Here is a 20,372-nt window from a genome sequence, read left to right on the forward strand (position 1 = left end):
TTGACTCTCCTGGGAGAAAGATCAATACTCTTAGTGACATGGACCATCTGTATGCAGATTGGGTTTCACTAGCAGGAACTCTATTGTAGGAGATCAACTCATCACACATCCTAACATATTATCTATCACTAACAATAAATTATTTCCCAGACTGGGCCAACGTAACATACATTGCGCTACAATGTCTGGATCTGTCATCCTACCTTCCATCCACCAGACAGACAGAGGCAGAGTTCATGTCCTATCATTTTCTCAGAATACTAACCTATTAAGGCAGTGATGAGGGCTTTCCTCTCCAAGAACAGATGACATTACCATCCCTTCCCCTTACTGTCTGACACACACGACAGACACACACACACACACACGACAGACACACACACACACACACGACAGACACACACACACACGACAGACACACACACACACGACAGACACACACACACACGACAGACACACACACACACGACAGACACACACACACACACACGACAGACACACACACACACGACAGACACACACACACACACACACACACACACACACACGACAGACACACACACACATACTGTATCTGCCTCTGAGGCAATCCTTTCAATCTGTTTTAAGACTCAATTTCCCACCAACCACCACCAGTGCTCCAGGTAGCCTAGCGGTTAAGAGCGTTGGGCCAGTAACCGGAAAGGTTGCTGGTTTGAATCCCCGAGCCAGCAAGGTGGAAAAATCTACCATTCTGCCCTTGAGCAAGGCAGTTAACCCCTAACAACAACTGTTCCCTGGGCGCTGATGACGTCGATTAAGGCAGCCCCCCGCACCTCTCGGATTCAGAGGGGTTGGGTTAAATGCGGAAGACACATTTCAGATAATCACTTTGGGCTAATCATAGTCACTACCATTTATTCAATTGAGTCATTTCAGATTTCATACACACAGGGAGAGCTTATTTCCATCCATGGCTGTAATTATTTCCTCCGTTGGCAGTATATTAGCATCATCTAACCATTTATTTCTACACAAATGTTATAAAGAGATTAATGTCTTATGGTGGTGAGGGAAAATTCTGAATGGTTGCTGATATTTCTCGTCTTTCCTAGCTGCAACTGATTCTGATTGGATGTCGACATTAAAATAGGATATTTTTATTAGTGTTTGCAAAGTGACAGTTCTTTTGTTTGAGACCTAGCACCTTTGGGATCATTCTAGATGTGTTTTCCCCACCCATTTGACTCATATCTATAAAAAAGGAACACAATCCTATACTATACTGCAATACTACACCCAATGTAAGGTGGGGGTATCATTTCAACCATTTTAGATCTGCAAAACACACTGAAACTTCCCTAAGGAATACATCTGCAACAGTTGCCTAACATTGGAGCTGCAAAAACCATAGCAGTAACGCAATGTTGAGCTTAAAAGGTTACAGTAAGTAACTCTGGGTTCATCCCAAATGGAACCCTATATAGTGCACTACTTTTGACCAGAGCCCTATGGGCCCTGGTCAAAAGTAGTGTACTAAATAGGGAGCCATTTGGGATGCATTTGGGATGCAACCTCTATCCACTCCAGTCAGTAAACAGCATGCTAGTGTTTCTGTGGATGACTGACCTTTGCCCAGATAATACCCAGCAGCATTCGCTCTCATGTTCGTTTTCTCAGATAGTTGCTAAGTAGAGGAATAAAAAAGGTTTTCCCCTGCTGCCAGAATCCTCTTTAATGAGCGAATGGATAAAGGCTTTCTATGATTTAAAAAAACTTAACTCGGCACATGCTTCTCCCTCTGTCTCTCAGTGCAAAGCCCTCTCATGTACAAAGTCTCATTCACTAGGCTGTTGGAAAATACAGCATCATTCACGACACATACAGTGTATTGATGACAGATAACAAGCAGAGAGCAACTTAGCTATACTCTCACATGCTGTGAAATGAATGCCACACAGAGATACTGTGACAATTCTTAGACAACTGGTGGTCTAGACTCCACTATTATGTGGACATTAACTCATTCAAAAGTATCCCATGGTATCAAAAACACAGGAGCCAATCTAATCGAGCCCGTTATAAGCTATTCAATGGACTCAGCAATCCTCCTCCCCTCTAGAAAGAGGACTTTGTCCATGTCATTGAGACACACAGAGCATGGCCTGGCTGCCCTCAGAGAGGGAACCGTGTTTGCCAGCAGTCAGCACCCTGGGCTGGCCTAGCTGTCTAAGGATGCCTGCCCAGTCTGCAGAGGCTCAGTGGCTGGCTGATACTAACTGGTCAGTGGTCAGACAGACTGACATTCCCCTGTGGGGCCAGACAGCTGAGGACAGCTCTCCCTCAGTCTCATTCAGGAAGAGTAGCTGCTGCTTTTGCAACAACTAATGGGGATCGTAATAAAATACCAAATACCATTCACAAAGCCTGCAGCCTGCCAGGCTCCTAGTAAATGACATGGCCACCATCACTGATGTAATGAAACAAACTGGCCTTGATGCATTCCCTCTCTGGGACTGATTAACTGACACACTGTCAGTGTCTGTCTGTGGAGACTGTAGAGGAATGCCACAGATGGACGAACCCATACACACACACACACACACACACACACACACACACACTCATATTGTCATATCACGCGGCTGCAAAAACACTCTTCCGATTACAGATATACTGTATTTTAATGGGATATATGGGATATTCAAGCCATTTTTTATGACAGTGGATGACAAGCCTGGGAAATAAAACAGCCTGTGCATGTTTTATGCATGCTATGCTCCCAGACATTTAGAATCACCTAAGCTGTGTTTTGGTAAACAGTTCCGTGAAGGGAGAGTCTTGTTTTTTCCCTCTTGGCGTGCCTCGACAGGATAAGCTGATCCATCGAAGGAGTGACACACACACCTCAGTAACCTGACCTGGAATATCTGCAAACCCTGGAGACAAATCTCACAATAGGTCATGATCTGACACAATCAATAACACAATGTCACAATCACACATACACATTTCCAGCTGAATCCAACATAATGACAGACGTCTGCTGTGATGCATAGGGCTTGGTTAGTTACAGGACATAGTTAAACATAATAATAATAATATGCCATTTAGCAGACGCTTTTATCCAAAGCGACTTACAGTCATGCGTGCATACATTTTTGTGTATGCGTGGTCCCGGGGATCGAACCCACTACCTTTGCGTTACAAGCGCCGTGCTCTACCAGCTGAGCTACAGAGGACCACAACACCAGGATGTAAACACAAATCATCAACAGTTTCATGAAACATCCGAACATGATAACCATTCCACTGTGAGAATTACAGTTGGCTGAAACACATGGCACTGCTTTTGTTTGGGTCCCAGTCATGCTGTGGAACAGGCTGTGTCCTTTCACTGTCATCAGCAGGGTACATTGGTCAGTTAGCTGCTGCCTCATTAGCACGCTGAAGTGAGCTGAAGTTATCTTAGGTAGCCATAACACTGTTCCCTGTGAGAAACATACTTACCCTGCCTGCATCCCAATTCTCTGGGAAGTGTACACGTGTGCACGCCTCTGAACATATTTACAGTAAAAAGCATTTGATTTGTGTAAACATAGGCTAAAGAGAGTTTCCATCACATTTCTTCACATCAGTCATTTCCTTTTTAATTGGAAGTGGGCAAGTGCACAAGAAGGGTAAAGAATCGGGCCCCTGTTTGTATGCGGGATACTAACAACCTTCAAAGGAATGTATAGATCATCCAATCACACAATCCCTCAGCTGATTGGAGATAGTCAGCAAGAGACTGTCTTGATTGATCCCTCTGTTCCTCCCCATGTTGCCCGACGGTATTCCAGGGCACGTTCTCAGAGCATGCGCAGAACAGCTCGCAGGCATATTCACGGTAATGACCACCATCATTCCTGTCCCCAAGAACTCTAAGGCTTCATGGCACAATGACTACTGCCCTGTAGCACACACTTCTGTAATCATTAAGTGCTTTGAGAGGCTGGTTATGGCACACATCAACTCCACCATACCAGCCACCCTAGACCCACTCCAATTTGCATACCGCCCCAACAGATCCATAGATGACGCAATCTCAATTGCTGTCCACACTGCCCTCACCCACCTAGATAAGAGGAATACCTATGTGAGAATGCTGTTCATTGACTACAGCTCAGCGTTCAATACCATTGTCCCCTCCAAGCTCGTCACCAAGCTTAGGACTCTGGGTCTGAACACCTCCCTCTGCAACTGGACCCTGGACTTCCTGACGGGCTGACCCCAGGTGGTGAGGGTAGGCAACATCACCTCTGCCACACTGACCCTCAACACAGGGGCCCCACAGGGGTGTGTGCCTAGTCCCTCTCCTGTACTCCCTGTTCAGCCACAACTGCGTGGCCACGCACAACTCCAACACCATTATCAAGTTCACTGACGACACACAGTGGTACAGTGAGGGAAAAAAGTATTTGATCCCCTGCTAATTTTGTACGTTTGCCCACTGACAAAGACATGATCAGTCTATAATTTTAATGGTAGGTTTATTTGAACAGTGAGAGACAGAATAACAAACAAAAAAATCCTGAAAAACGCATGTCAAAAATGTTATGAATTGATTTGCATTTTAATGAGGGAAATAAGTATTTGACCCCTCTGCAAAACATGACTTAGTACTTGGTGGCAAAACCGTTATTGGCAATCACAGAGGTCAGACGTTTCTTGTAGTTGGCCACCAGGTTTGCACACATCTCAGGGGGGATTTTGTCCCACTCCTCTTTGCAGATCTTCTCAAGTCATTAAGGTTGAGGCTGACGTTTGGCAACTCGAACCTTCAGCTACCTCCACAGATTTTCTATGGGATTAAGGTCTGGAGACTGGCTAGGCCACTCCAGGACCTTAATGTGCTTCTTCTTGAGCCACTCCTTTGTTGCCTTGGCCGTGTGTTTTGGGTCATTGTCATGCTGGAATACCCACGACCCATTTTCAATGCCCTGGCTGAGGGAAGGACGTTCTCACCCAAGATTTGACAGTACATGGCCCTGTCCATCGTCCCTTTGATGCAGTGAAGTTCTCCTGTCCCCTTAGCAGAAAAACACCCCCAAAGCATAATGTTTCCACCTCCATGTTTGACGGTGGGGATGGTGTTCTTGGGGTCATAGGCAGCATTCCTCCTCCTCCAAACACGGCGAGTTGAGTTGATGCCAAAGAGCTCGATTTTGGTCTCATCTGACCTCAACACTTTCACCCAGTTCTCCTCTGAATCATTCAGATGTTCATTGGCAAACTTTAGACGGGCCTGTATATGTGCTTTCTTGAGCAGGGGGACCTTGCGGACGCTGCAGGATTTCAGTCCTTCACGGCGTAGTGTGTTACCAATTGTTTTCTTGGTGACTATAGTCCCAGCTGCCTTGAGATCATTGACAAGATCCTACCGTGTAGTTCTGGGCTGATTCCTCACCATTCTCATGATCATTGCAACTCCACGAGGTGAGATCTTGCATGGAGCCACAGGCCGAGGGAGATTGACAGTTATTTTGTGTTTCTTCCATTTGCGAATAATCGCACCAACTGTTGTCACCTTCTCACCAAGCTGCTTGGCGATGGTCTTGTAGCCCATTCCAGCCTTGAGTAGGTCTACAATCTTGTCCCATACATCCTTGGAGAGCTCTTTGGTCTTGGCCATGGTGGAGAGTTTGGAATCTGATTGATTGATTGCTTCTGTGGACAGGTGTCTTTTATACAGGTAACAAGCTGAGATTAGGAGCACTCCCTTTAAGAGTGTGCTCCTAATCTCAGCTCGTTACCTGTATAAAAGACACCTGGGAGCCAGAAATCTTTCTGATTTAGAGGGGGTCAAATACTTATTTCCCTCATTAAAATGCAAATCAATTTATAACATTTTATAGACTGATAATTTCTTTGTCAGTGGGCAAACATACAAAATCAGCAGGGGATCAAATACTTTTTTCCCTCACTGTATGCCTAATCACCGGCGACGATGAGTCAGCCTACAGGGAGCTGGCAGTGTGGTGCCAGAACAACAACCTCTCCCTCAACGTCAGCAAGACCAAGGAGCTGATCGTGGACTACAGGAAACTGGGGGGGTGAGCCCACACCAATCCACATCGATGGAGCCACAGTGGAGCAGGTCGAGAGCTTCAAGTTCCTCTGTGTCCAAATCACTAAAGACTTAAAATGGTCTAAACACATGCGCACAGTCGTGAAGAAGGTGCAACAGCGCCTCTTCCCCCTCAGGAGGTTGAAAAGTTTGGCATGGGCCCCCAAATCTTCCAAATGTTCTACAGCTGTATCATTGAGAGCATTTTGACTGGCTGCATCACTGCCTGGTATGGCAACTGCACCGCCCTCGAACACATGGCACTACATAGGGTTATGCGGACAGCCCAGTACATCACTGGGGCCGAGCTCTCTGCCATCCAGGACATCTATATCAGGTGGTGTGGTAGGAAGGCCCGGAAAATCGTTAAAGACTCCAACCACCCAAGCCATAGACTATTCTTTCTGCTTCTGCACGGCAAGCGGTACCAGTGCATCAAGTCTGACACCAACAGGCTCTTGAATAGCTTCTATCCCCAAGCCATAAGACTGATAAATAGCTAACAATAGCTACATGGACTATCTGAGTTAACCTTGTATCCTCATTGACCTTTTTATTTTTATTTTTGTCTCTATGCACACATACAGGGCCCTACACACTCACACAGTCACTCCATCATCTTCTCACTCACCCATAACATGCACATACATTTATACTGACTCTACACACACACACTCACTCACATACAGTTGGGGAAAAAAGTATTTAGTCAGCCACCAATTGTGCAAGTTCTCCCACTTAAAAAGATGAGAGAGGCCTGTAATTTTCATCATAGGTACACGTCAACTATGACAGACAAAATGAGAAAAAATAATCCAGAAAATCACATTGTAGGATTTTTTATGAATTTATTTGCAAATTATGGTGGAAAATAAGTATTTGGTCAATAACAAAAGTTTCTCAATACTTTGTTATATACCCTTTGTTGGCAATGACACAGGTCAAACGTTTTCTTTAAGTCTTCACAAGGTTTTCACACACTGTTGCTGGTATTTTGGCCCATTCCTCCATGCAGATCTCCTCTAGAGCAGTGATGTTTTGGGGCTGTCGCTAGGCAACACAGACTTTCAACTCCCTCCAAAGATTTTCTATGGGGTTGAGATCTGGAGACTGGCTAGGCCACTCCAGGACCTTGAAATGCTTCTTATGAAGCCACTCCTTCGTTGCCCGGGCGGGGTGTTTGGGATCATTGTCATGCTGAAAGACCCAGCCACGTTTCATCTTCAATGCCCTTGCTGATGGAAGGAGGTTTTCACTCAAAATCTCACGATACATGGCCCCATTCATTCTTTCATTTTTTTTTTTTTTCATCATTCATCCTGGTCCCTTTGCAGAAAGACAGCCCCAAAGCATGATGTTTCCACCCCCATGCTTCACAGTAGGTATGGTGTTCTTTGGATGCAACTCAGCATTATTTGTCCTCCAAACACGACGAGTTGAGTTTTTACCAAAAAGTTCTATTTTGGTTTCATCTGACCATATGACATTCTCCCAATCCTCTTCTGGATCATCCAAATGCACTCTAGCAAACTTCAGACGGGCCTGGACATGTACTGGCTTAAGCAGGGGGACACGTCTGGCACTGCAGGATTTGAGTCCCTGGCGGCGTAGTGTGTTACTGATGGTAGGCTTTGTTACTTTGGTCCCAGCTCTCTGCAGGTCATTCACTAGGTCCCCCCGTGTGGTTCTGGGATTTTTGCTCACCGTTCTTGTGATCATTTTGACCCCACGGGGTGAAATCTTGCGTGGAGCCCCAGATCGAGGGAGATTATCAGTGGTCTTGTATGTCTTCCATTTCCTAATAATTGCTCCCACAGTTGATTTCTTCAAACTAAGCTGCTTACCTATTGCAGATTCAGTCTTCCCAGCCTGGTGCAGGTCTACAATTTTGTTTCTGGTGTCCTTTGACAGCTCTTTGGTCTTGGCCATAGTGGAGTTTGGAGTGTGACTGTTTGAGGTTGTGGACAGGTGTCTTTTATACTGATAACAAGTTCAAACAGGTGCCATTAATACAGGTAACGAGTGGAGGACAGAGGAGCCTCTTAAAGAAGAAGCTACAGGTCTGTGAGAGCCAGAAATCTTGCTTGTTTGTAGGTGACCAAATACTTATTTTCCACCATAATTTGCAAATAAATTCATTAAAAATCCTACAATGTGATTTTCTGGAGAAAGGAAATCTCAATTTGTCTGTCATAGTTGACGTGTACCTATGATGAAAATTACAGGCCTCTCTCATCTTTTTAAGTGGGAGAACTTGCACAATTGGTGGCTGACTAAATACTTTTTTTCCCCACTGTACAAGCTGCTGCTACTCTGTTTATCTTATATCCTGATGCCTGTTCACCTTACTCCTATACATATATCTTCCATCACTCCAGTATCCCTGCACACTGTAAATATGGTATCGGAACTGACCCTGTATATAGTATGCTTACTTACTTAATGTGTTCTTCATATTTATTTTATATTTTTTCTAGTTTTACATTGTTATTGCATTATTGCTTTGTTGGGTTTTGAGTTTGAGTTTGCAAGAAATACATTTCACTGTACTTATGCATTAAAACATGAAACTTGTTGTTATTGTTCAGAAGTTCCCTTATATACTTACTGTAAGTTACTCAAGGTACAGACTGAGGGTGAAATCAGTGTCATGGAGTCATACAAAGTGCAAACAAAGTGCAAACACATGATGTATGGTAGCACCAACAACAAAATCAGAATCCTGGTTCACTTTGGACAGATCAGACAGAGCTTCTTTCCTACTTGAGGTAGTTAAAAATTAAATTCAAAGAGGTCAGAGTTTCTTTGGAACATTTTGATACGCATGACCAACATAAGACAGTTCCTCTGATTGAGTCAGAGACCAGACAGTAGCCATCAATTCTCCTCCCATCTGTTGAAAAGATCAGAGCTACCTGACATCCTCCTCACCAATCCAGGATATGAACACTTATAACTACATCAAGTTTTATGTTGGAAAGATACCCAGACCTGGATGTCTCAGACCTCAGTCAGCAGAATATGATCTTATTTGAGGAGGACCTGTGCTTTGTGGTAGAGGTTCAGCCCACCCATCTGCTTTACCTCTGGCCAAAGGAGTTATACAGGAAGTACCAATATGACAGAAAACATTTCCTATAAATCATCTTATGAAGAGAACAGTGAGGCCGAGACACAGGTATAGATAGCACAGCATGTCCACATTGAATGATAGAGGGCTATCGTCAATTTGGGGGATCTTACACAAGATCAGGAGTCCTTTCAAACATAAATCACCTGCAGCCCATATAGGCCTAATTTCACATGGTAAAAAAGACTAAAACTTTGCTCAAAAGTGATGTTGCATGGGAAATCAATTCTTATTATGAACATTACAAAAACAATCCCATTGGTTTGCTTTATTTGGAAACCCCATCAATATTTAGAGTACAATAACTCTGTGAGAAACAGCCCCACTCACAATGACATTGACAGGCAAGCAAATACTGTAGTTGTTGTCTGTGAAAACAGCAACCATGGAGCGAGGAGCAGTAGGACTGATAGACAGGGAATTGGTTTATTTAAACAGATAGCTACAGGTAACTATAAACATCAAAGCACATTTTTGGTCTTCTTTGCATGTCTGTAGCAACACTGTAGCAATCATTCATACCGATCAAGTATCATTGCAACATGACAAGGCACATTGCTTCAACTTTTGGTACCCTCCCAGCCATTTGGTACCCTCCCAGCCTTTTGGTACCCTCCCAGCCTTTTGGTACCCTCCCAGCCTTTTGGTACCCTCCCAGCCATTTGGTACCCTCCCAGCCATTTGGTACCCTCCCAGCCATTTGGTACCCTCCCAGCCATTTGGTACCCTCCCAGCCATTTGGTACCCTCCCAGCCATTTGGTACCCTCCCAGCCATTTGGTACCCTCCCAGCCATTTGGTACCCTCCCAGCCTTTTGGTACCCTCCCAGCCATTTGGTACCCTCCCAGCCTTTTGGTACCCTCCCAGCCATTTGGTACCCTCCCAGCCATTTGGTACCCTCCCAGCCTTTTGGTACCCTCCCAGCCATTTGGTACCCTCCCAGCCTTTTGGTACCCTCCCAGCCATTTGGTACCCTCCCAGCCATTTGGTACCCTCCCAGCCTTTTGGTACCCTCCCAGCCTTTTGGTACCCTCCCAGCCATTTGGTACCCTCCCAGCCTTTTGGTACCCTCCCAGCCTTTTGGTACCCTCCCAGCCATTTGGTACCCTCCCAGCCTTTTGGTACCCTCCCAGCCATTTGGTACCCTCCCAGCCATTTGGTACCCTCCCAGCCATTTGGTACCCTCCCAGCCATTTGGTACCCTCCCAGCCATTTGGTACCCTCCCAGCCATTTGGTACCCTCCCAGCCATTTGGTACCCTCCCAGCCTTTTGGTACCCTCCCAGCCTTTTGGTACCCTCCCAGCCATTTGGTACCCTCCCAGCCTTTTGGTACCCTCCCAGCCATTTGGTACCCTCCCAGCCATTTGGTACCCTCCCAGCCTTTTGGTACCCTCCCAGCCTTTTGGTACCCTCCCAGCCTTTTGGTACCCTCCCAGCCTTTTGGTACCCTCCCAGCCATTTGGTACCCTCCCAGCCTTTTGGTACCCTCCCAGCCATTTGGTACCCTCCCAGCCTTTTGGTACCCTCCCAGCCTTTTGGTACCCTCCCAGCCTTTTGGTACCCTCCCAGCCTTTTGGTACCCTCCCAGCCATTTGGTACCCTCCCAGCCTTTTGGTACCCTCCCAGCCATTTGGTACCCTCCCAGCCATTTGGTACCCTCCCAGCCTTTTGGTACCCTCCCAGCCATTTGGTACCCTCCCAGCCATTTGGTACCCTCCCAGCCTTTTGGTACCCTCCCAGCCTTTTGGTACCCTCCCAGCCATTTGGTACCCTCCCAGCCTTTTGGTACCCTCCCAGCCATTTGGTACCCTCCCAGCCATTTGGTACCCTCCCAGCCTTTTGGTACCCTCCCAGCCTTTTGGTACCCTCCCAGCCTTTTGGTACCCTCCCAGCCTTTTGGTACCCTCCCAGCCATTTGGTACCCTCCCAGCCTTTTGGTACCCTCCCAGCCTTTTGGTACCCTCCCAGCCTTTTGGTACCCTCCCAGCCTTTTGGTACCCTCCCAGCCTTTTGGTACCCTCCCAGCCATTTGGTACCCTCCCAGCCATTTGGTACCCTCCCAGCCTTTTGGTACCCTCCCAGCCTTTTGGTACCCTCCCAGCCTTTTGGTACCCTCCCAGCCTTTTGGTACCCTCCCAGCCATTTGGTACCCTCCCAGCCTTTTGGTACCCTCCCAGCCTTTTGGTACCCTCCCAGCCTTTTGGTACCCTCCCAGCCTTTTGGTACCCTCCCAGCCTTTTGGTACCCTCCCAGCCATTTGGTACCCTCCCAGCCTTTTGGAACCCTCCCAGCCTTTTGGTACCCTCCCAGCCTTTTGGTACCCTCCCAGCCTTTTGGTACCCTCCCAGCCTTTTGGTACCCTCCCAGCCTTTTGGAACAACAGTGTCTGTGAGATGTCCTACTTGGAATGTTGGTGACAAACAACAAAGGTTCTTCAATGTGATTCACAGTGGAATGCCACCTGGGCTCTATGTTAGCATGTCACAATCAGATATTCATCTATTTAGGCCTAGCCTTGTGGGAAACCATTCTGGCTCACAGTTTGATAGTTTCACTCTTGCCCCAAGGACAATTCCATGGTGACAGATTTATGAGACTCAGATTTTTCTCTTTAAAATGTATACCAAACAAAACAAAGTTTGGTAACAGAATAAAACTGAGGGAGATTTTACCATAATTCTGTTACCAAACTTTGCATCTGCACAGTTTTTCCAGTAAAAGTTTTTTATTTGTTTACTGTGTAAATTGTTCAAAGTAGTCATTGTGCATAGAGTTGTATGGTTTGTTAAACTTTGAATGTTTTTTGTTTGTTTTTTGTTTGACATACATATTTGATGTATTTTTTTAAATGAAAAATCTGAGTCTCAGTGTAATTCCGTTACCGTGGAACTGCCCCCGAACTAAGCTTGTTCAGTTTAGTTACCTCATAGTTTGGGATCAGAGTAGGAACCGGCTTAGTTTGTATGTGAGGCTAACATTGTTTCTGAGTACGGTGATGTAGTGTGTACCTCTAAGATGAATGCCTGTTTAATGACTCAAAGCTTAGCACTGTAACACACTTGCCAACAATGGAAGATTATTTAAAACATTTCCAAGCTGCCTGCTCCTCACACCCACTCTTAGACACAGAGCATAAGACAGCGAAGAAAGGGAGAGATGAAGCACTTATGCAATAGGGAAACTTCCCAGATACACTGTTCAGTGTAAAGTACTATAAAACAGTCTGTAGTGCCTATATCTCTGGGGTGTATGTTTGTGTATGAAGTGTGGGTGCTGACAACCCCGTCTGGAAGGTTAGGGGAGCAGAGGGGGAGCTGGGTTCACTGAGGCAGTCCTCTGGTCTGGGGGGTTTAGGTTAGGGGGAGCTGACTGACAGGCTGCGCCTCTGCCTGAGAATGAATAACACCAGATCACACCATTGTCCAGCCCCACTGAAGCACACAGGGAGAGAATGGGAAGTTCAAACAGCTACACTGGGCCATTGTTGAGCCTCACCGGACCGACAGGGCTGGGCTCAATGGGTGGGGCAATGCAGGCAGGGCAGGGCTATAGTGGCCTCTGGGACAGTCCCATCCATTTCATACTAGTCCTACAAAGCAAACTAAATGGTGGCTGATGCAACCACCGCACACGCTGCTGCTCCTCCTATCTGCCTGATTTTACTGTGGGTGGTGCAAGGGGTGTGTTGCTACCAACCTTGTGGCATTACGCAACGTCTGTCTCCACCACATGCAAATATGCCAGTCTTGAACAGACACACAAACACAGAGTGAAACACACACACTAAAGTCCAGCAGAAAGCATATAGGACACTGGTAAATCATTCTCCACAGCAGTTCACAGGCAAAGGCGGAAGCTGAGCGAGCACTGAAGGAAAAACAACTTGCTTGGTTTCACTGAGTGAGATAGCTCATCTATCCTCATCTCACCATAGCAACAAAACTATTCCAACAACAGTATATCATAACTTCAAAATGAGTAAAAATAGTGCCAACCAGAACTGTGCCAAATAGTATAGGTAGCTCCACCACACAGGTAGCTCCTCTACACATTTAGTGGAAGAGCTTCAATGTTGCTCTTTTGCAAGGCTTTCCCAATTGCCATAGAGTTAGATCAAGACTGGCAAGTTTTATGAACAACTAGCCTAGTTAGAGTTGAATGCTCTACCTCCTTTCTCTACAACCGTCTACCCCTTCTGTACTTCTCCTCTACGACTGCATCTTTAGATGTCACAGTGGTAGACCAGAGGTCAGTCATTCATTCTCATTCATTACTAATATTATATTCATATGTTTGAATGACTAAATGGTATTCATTAGTCCATTACTCAGTCCCACTTGATTTGAAGTGCATCTTATGAAGGCTTCATAAAGCCTTCATTAAGGCTTCATAAGCACTACATAGATGCTTCACAAATCATCTATAACCGTATATCATGCTCTATAAAGATTCATAATGTGGCATTACTGTATGACATAACCATCAATTTATTTGTTCACATTTATTTATCTTTTATAGAGAATGAAATACAGTTACAGATTATTTGTGAGTCATTTATGCAGTGCTTATGAAGCCTATATGAATGCTTTATGAAGCCTTTATAAGATGTACTTCAAATAAAGCGGGACAAATGACTCTTTACCAATACGTCATGGTGTCGTTGTGCATGACTAAGTCTGGGACTGGGGCTGCTGTGAGCAGAGCTTTAGATTAATTTGAGGGGGGTGGGAACATCACAGAGGAACACTAACATCCCTCTCAGGACTCCTCCTCACTCGGTATCGGTTCCTCGAGTGGAAATAAGTCCTGGTATCATGTCTTGGCACAGCTGTGACATTTCCTCACGTTGAGATAGCTCCTACAGTATGTACTGTATGGTACTGTATCAGTATGACCTCACTGGTTTTAATTTAAGACTTCTCCTCCCACACTCCATGTAAGCGATTCTGGATCTCTCACTAATTGAGCTAAACAACAAATCCGCTGTGGCTGTCTGCTGTATAACGAGACACACACACACCAGACAGGCACACAGGTACGCACACATACACACACGAGAGAGAGATAAGGGGTTCCCAGACAGGGGAATGCAGAGAGGTCAGAAGTACTGTAGGAACCTGTGATTCAGGGCTGGTGAACCAGGGGGAATGTCAGCCTGGGGGTGCAGCGCAGGCAGCCAGACAACAACCCATCTGAATTGAATGGTCTGCTGCTGCTGCTGGGAAGTAACTTGGGCTTCTGCCCAGTGCCTGGCGTGTTAGATATCGGGGGCGTTACTAATTAAAAAGGCTGAGACTCCAGCGTTGTACACAGACACACACATTATTACAGGACTGTAATAATCTCAGTGATTGTGAGACTGACTCAGGCATGTGATTTGTGTCAAAAATTCAAAAAGCCCATCATATTTCAGAATGAGAACAGGTTAGCACTTTGCTCCTGGGGATGTTATCATTAGCATGACTTGGGCTTGATCAGAGGCCCCCAGGCAGCATGCAGACTATTATGTCTATGATAGAACATTCAAGCCTATGCATGTCTAACATCATGGACGTAATTGCAGTGCAGGGAGGTAACCAAGACATTACCCATCTTCCGCATCATTACACACAGCAATTAGGGATAGATGCGTGCAGAGTGCAGACGGTTCAGCAAACATTGATGTTATCATTCTTTGAAATGCCTCACCTGATGCCAGGAGGAGAGGGGCAAAACTGGTACATGTATATGAGTTGTACTGTCCTCTAGGCCCTTTTCTAATTGATTAAAAACAACTAATTGGAGCTTAACTGGTTTAATGACTTGGATAAGTCTGATTGCTGGAGGATCTAATAGAATTAAATGACTAATCTGAGAATGGGGATGTCTTACATCCTCAGCCAGCTAAGTCTAGCTATAGGTCTCAGACCTCTAGTATTAGTATAATGACTATGAGTTCCTGTAGCAGAAGTGAGTTCCTGTAGCAGACTGAAGTAGCCTACCAGACATAACAAAACAATTCAGAAAAGTACCAGGTGACTGAAGCCAGTAAAAAAAACCTGTCTCAGACTCCACCCATGAGTTCCAGGTGTGGTCCGCCAATCTAAAAATACCAAACATCTGAAATGATGTATGTCCACAACATGAAACCTCTTCATGAATCGGTATCACTGCTATTCTGACCCCCAGGGAAGAGTAGAATTTGAAAATCAGTTTCCCATCAAAAATATATCATAAAGAGAAACTTGTTTGCTTGTTGATAGTCAAACTTAATCACTTTCTCCCTTGAGAGTCTTGGCAGACATAGTAGCATAGTTTCTAACTGAGGTTCAAGGGAGATTACATTGAATGGCAAAGCCTACTGTTGGCACAGTAGAGTCATATGCTGTGAATGCAGTCAAGCAACACTGATGTAGCCTAAACACATATCCATCTCGAATTGTTTCCATCATTCATACCATAATTAGCCTACACAGTATGCCTATTTAGGCTATACTACGTTCATACAATTACAACAGATCAAAGCATATTCAGAAAGCAGGTCGAATCTCGATGTAACTTGAACACTATGGCGGTTTGCGTTGCATGCACACCAGTTCTAGGGGTAGAACACCGGTTCCTTCGCCACATAGCCCATAAATAAATACCAAAAGACATACGAAACTCGCAAACGCAACCACGTAAAGACATTCTTCACATACCAAGGTGATCAAATCACCTTTACTATGCAACATTTTGCCCACAAAAAGTGCTATCTTATTTACATGTTATCCCTTCGTCCCACCCATATAGCCTATCCTCAGTCATCGGGTCTCATCTGTGTCGCTGTGTCGCCATAAATCATTTCAAATAATTTATCTTGATTATATTCCACTGTAGATAATATACACCACTGTCATCATGTTAGTTATCTAATATCGTTTTAGCTCACCTCGTAAACAAATCCATAATCGAAGCAGTTCGATCAGTGCTTGACGCTTGTGTATTCCCCTTTAACACAATAGTCATTGGGCTGTTATAGGTGACATCATCCCTTTTGCGCACATGCAAACATTATCTATTATATTGACAAGATAGTTGAGTGACCGGTCTAACAATGGAAATACATGTCTTCAAAGATGGAAGGCAGGCAGGAGGAGGCGAGATCAGGTCGGACCATTCTAGCCAATGAGAGTGCAAATTCAGCACAACTCCAATATATAAACTCTCCGATATAATATTTTTTCTTCCAAAAGTGCCGAAATTCTACGTGCATCCACTTATATCAGTGCATTCGCAACAACCTACCATTAGCCTACGAAACGTATTTTCGATCAAATAAGCTTCATGTAGCAAATTAGAAAATACATTTTATGTTTACCAAATTCGACACCCTCTCACTGACCTCCATACAAAAATTCCTAAATTCGAGGTCATATTTTCGTGGACAGAATTTGGGGGAGTAAACCCTCTCGCTTTGCCTCTTCCTCTCTGCCTCATGTTAGAGCGAACGTACCAACGATAACAAAGCACATGTTTTCATGGGAAATGTAGTTCCAGAGGAATGGCGCTCCAACGGAGAACTATGATCAGTTTATAGTGCCTTACATTTTTACATTTTAGTCATTTAGCAGACGCTCTTATCCAGAGCGACTTACAGTTAGTGCCTTCAGAAAGTTTTCACACCCCTTGACTTTTTCCAAATAAAATTGTGTTACAACCTGAATTTAAAATGGATTACATTGAGATTGTGTGTTACTGGCCTACACCCAATACCCCATAATGTCAAAGTGGAATTATGCTTTTTATTATTTTTTACAAGTTAATTTAAAATGAAGAGCTGAAACAATAAGTATTCAATTCCTTTGTTTTTGCAAGCCTAAATAAGTTCAGGAGTAAAAATGTGCTTAACAACTCACATAAGTTGCATGGACTAATAGTGTTAAACATGATTTTTGAATGACTACCTCATCTCTGTAACCCACACATACAATTATCTGTAAGATCCCTCGGTCAAGCAGTTAATTTCAAATACAGATTCAACCACTAAGAGCAGGGAGGTTTTCAAATGCTTTGCAAACAAAAAATTGATTTATTTTTAAAGCAGACATTCAATATCCATTTGAGCATGGTGAAGATATGAATTACACTTTGGATGGCGTATCAATACACCCAGTCACTACAAAGGTACAGGCATCCTTCTTAACTCAGTTGCCGGAGAGGAAGGAAACCGCTCAGGGATTTCACCATGATGCCAATGGTGACTTTAAAACAGTTACAGAGTTGAATGTCTGTGATAGGAGAAAACTGAGGATGTATCAACAACATTGTAGTTACTCCACAATACTAACCTAAATGACAGAGTGAAAATATGGAAGCCTGCACAGAATACAAATATTCCTAAACATGCATCCTGTTTGCAATAAGGCACTAAAGTAAAACAGCAAAAAACATGGCAAAGAACTGAACTTTATGTCCTGAATACAAAGCATTATGTTACATGTAATACATTTGCAAAAATGTCTTTCGCTTTGTCATTATGGGGTACCGTGTGTAGATGAGTGAGAAAATACATATTTTTAATCCATTTTGAATTCAGGCTGTAACAAGAAAATGTGGAATAAGTCAAGGGGTATAAATACTTTCTGAAGGCGCTGTATGTGTAAATTGCTTATTGAGAGCCTTTAAAGACTACAAGACAATGTGGCAAATCAACATGACACCACATCTTCATCTGACAGGCATCTTTCTGGAATAAAATAAAATATAACATAATAGAATAAATACATCACAGTAGATGTAGCTAGTGGCTACAGTTTTAACCAGTAAGTAATAAAAAAGTGATGTGAAAAGTCTTTGAAACCTTCCTACGCATGATGAACTATGTCAAAGCTGACTTTAAAAGTTGTATCCTTTTGCAGAGCTGACTAGGAGCTGATGGTGGAGGGGTAACATGGGATTTATTTATCCAAAAACAGGGCACAGACAGAATTACAGGGGATTATAGGAATAATGGTGGAATGAGAGCTGTATGGTGGAATTACAGCCATGACAGCAGCTGGTGATGCATGCGGTGCAGAGCAGACCATGGCTCCAGGATTATGGTCCACTTTGGAATACAGAGATTTACTACTGATTTTAGCCCTAAAAGTTGATGTTGTTCCTTTTATGTACAGTCGTGGTCAAAAGTTGAGAATGACACAAGTATTGGTCTTCACAAAGTTTGCTGCTTCAGTGTTTTTAGATATTTCTGTCAGATGTTACTATGGTATACTGAAGTATAATTACAAGCTTTCCATAAGTGTCAAAGGCTTATATTGAGAATTACATTAAGTTTATGCAAAGAGTCAACATTTGCAGTGTTGACCCTTCTTTTTCAAGACCTCTGCAATCTGCCCTGGCATGCTGTCAATTAAATTCTGGGCCACATCCTGACTGATGGCAGCCCATTCTTGCATAATCAATGCTTGAAGTTTGTCAGAATTTGTGGGTTTTTGTTTGTCCACCCGCCTCTTGAGGATCGACCACAAGTTCTCAATGGGATTAAGGTCTGGGGAGTTTCCCGGCCATGGACCCAAAATGTCGATGTTTTGTTCCCCGAGCCACTTAGTTATCACTTTTGCCTTATGGCAAGGTGCTCCATCATGCTGGAAAAGGCATTGTTCGTCACCAAACTGTTCTTGGATGGTTGGGAGAAGTTGCTCTCGGAGGATGTGTTGGTACCGTTCTTTATTCATGGCTGTGTTCTTAGTAGGGGTGTAACGATCCATCTACTACATCGATGTATCGATTTATATTCCTATGATCCAACTACATCGATCTGTGCTCGGCGAGTTGGCCTTTTGGACAACATATATCAATCTAACATCGTTTTAAAATGTAATAAATCGATTGCACGTCAGACTTTATATGGATGTTTTTTCTTAGCACTTTTAATGATAAAGGCTTTAAACATTACTCGATTCAGTCTGCCTATCCGTGACGTCATCGCCCCACGCCAGCAGCAGCGCAAAGGCGCAAAGACAACAAAACATAGCATGGCGGACGACAGAGGAGAAGCCGACGAGCGAGAAATTATCAAGCCACCATTGCGGTCCTTACAAGAAACAGGAATCTAGGAAACTTCACCTGCACTGTCCAGTATCCAGGTATTTATTTCAGTCACACTGGTTGAATTTTTGGCTAAAAGGTTACTGAATCGATTTCAAGTCACTGAATCGTTTCGGATCGTATCGTTCTAAATGAACCAATATCGTCCTTGAATCGTATCGACAACCACGAATCGTGATACAAATCGAATCGTTGTTAAAACGAATCGTTACACCCCTAGTTCTTAGGCACTCACACCTGCCTGCTGCCATTCCTGAGCAAGCTCTGCACTGGTAGTGCCCCGATACCGCAGCTGAATCAACTTTAGGAGATGGTCCTGGCGCTTGTTGGACTTTCTTGGGCGCCCTGAAGCCTTCTTCACAACAATTGAACCTCTCCTTGAAGTTCTTGATGATCTGATAAATGGTTGATTTAGGTGCAATCTTTCTAGCAGCAATATCCTTGCCTGTGAAGCCCTTTTTGTGCAAAGCAATGATGACAGCACGTGTTTCCTTGCAGGTAAGCATGGTTAAGAACAATGATTTCAAGCACCACCCTCCTTTTAAAGCTTCCAGTCTGTTATTCTAACTCAATCAGCATGACAGAGTGATCTCCAGCCTTGTCCTCGTCAACACTCTCACCTGTGTTAACGAGAGAATCACTGACATGATGTCAGCTGGTCCTTTTGTGGCAGGACTGAACATTTTTTGGGGGATTAAGTTCATTTTCATGGCAAAGAGGGACTTTGCAATTAATTGCAATTCATCTGAACACTCTTCATAACATTCTGGAGTATATGCAAATTGCCATCATAAAAACTGAGGCAGCAGACTTTGTGAAAATTAATATTTGTGTCATTCTCAAAACTTGGTGTGACTACTACATTTAGCTCCTCACTCCTCCGATCTGGTTCATATATCCAAGGTTTATTTATTTTGGTTCAACAGCATACTTAAAACACCTCGTCCTTATCGTTTACCCACCCTTGCTTTTTTATCAGCCTCATTCTTTACAGTGGTTGAAGAGATCATCAATTTGGCAAACCATCATCATCACCATCATACTTTTCCTTATCATCCCTATAGAAATGATGCCTTCCCTTAGAG

The 20,372-nt window shown here is 44.1% G+C and overlaps 1 protein-coding gene across 2 annotated transcripts in view; it reads right to left on the reverse strand.

Moving 5' to 3' along the window:
* The window catches only part of LOC311102962 (disheveled-associated activator of morphogenesis 1-like), a 70,793-nt gene extending 54,512 nt beyond the window's left edge, over positions 1 to 16,281 (reverse strand). Inside the window, exon 1 of one of the 2 annotated variants that reach the window (XM_084144461.1) lies at positions 16,130 to 16,281. The gene's annotated coding sequence lies outside the window, so the exon portion shown is untranslated. The remainder of the gene's footprint in view (positions 1 to 16,129) is intronic. The other variant, XM_084144462.1, reaches the window with a different exon arrangement.
* Positions 16,282 to 20,372: the final 4,091 nt, after the last annotated feature.

Source organism: Coregonus lavaretus (assembly GCF_964263955.1).
Source record: "Coregonus lavaretus genome assembly, chromosome: 27".
NCBI lineage: Eukaryota > Metazoa > Chordata > Actinopteri > Salmoniformes > Salmonidae > Coregonus > Coregonus lavaretus.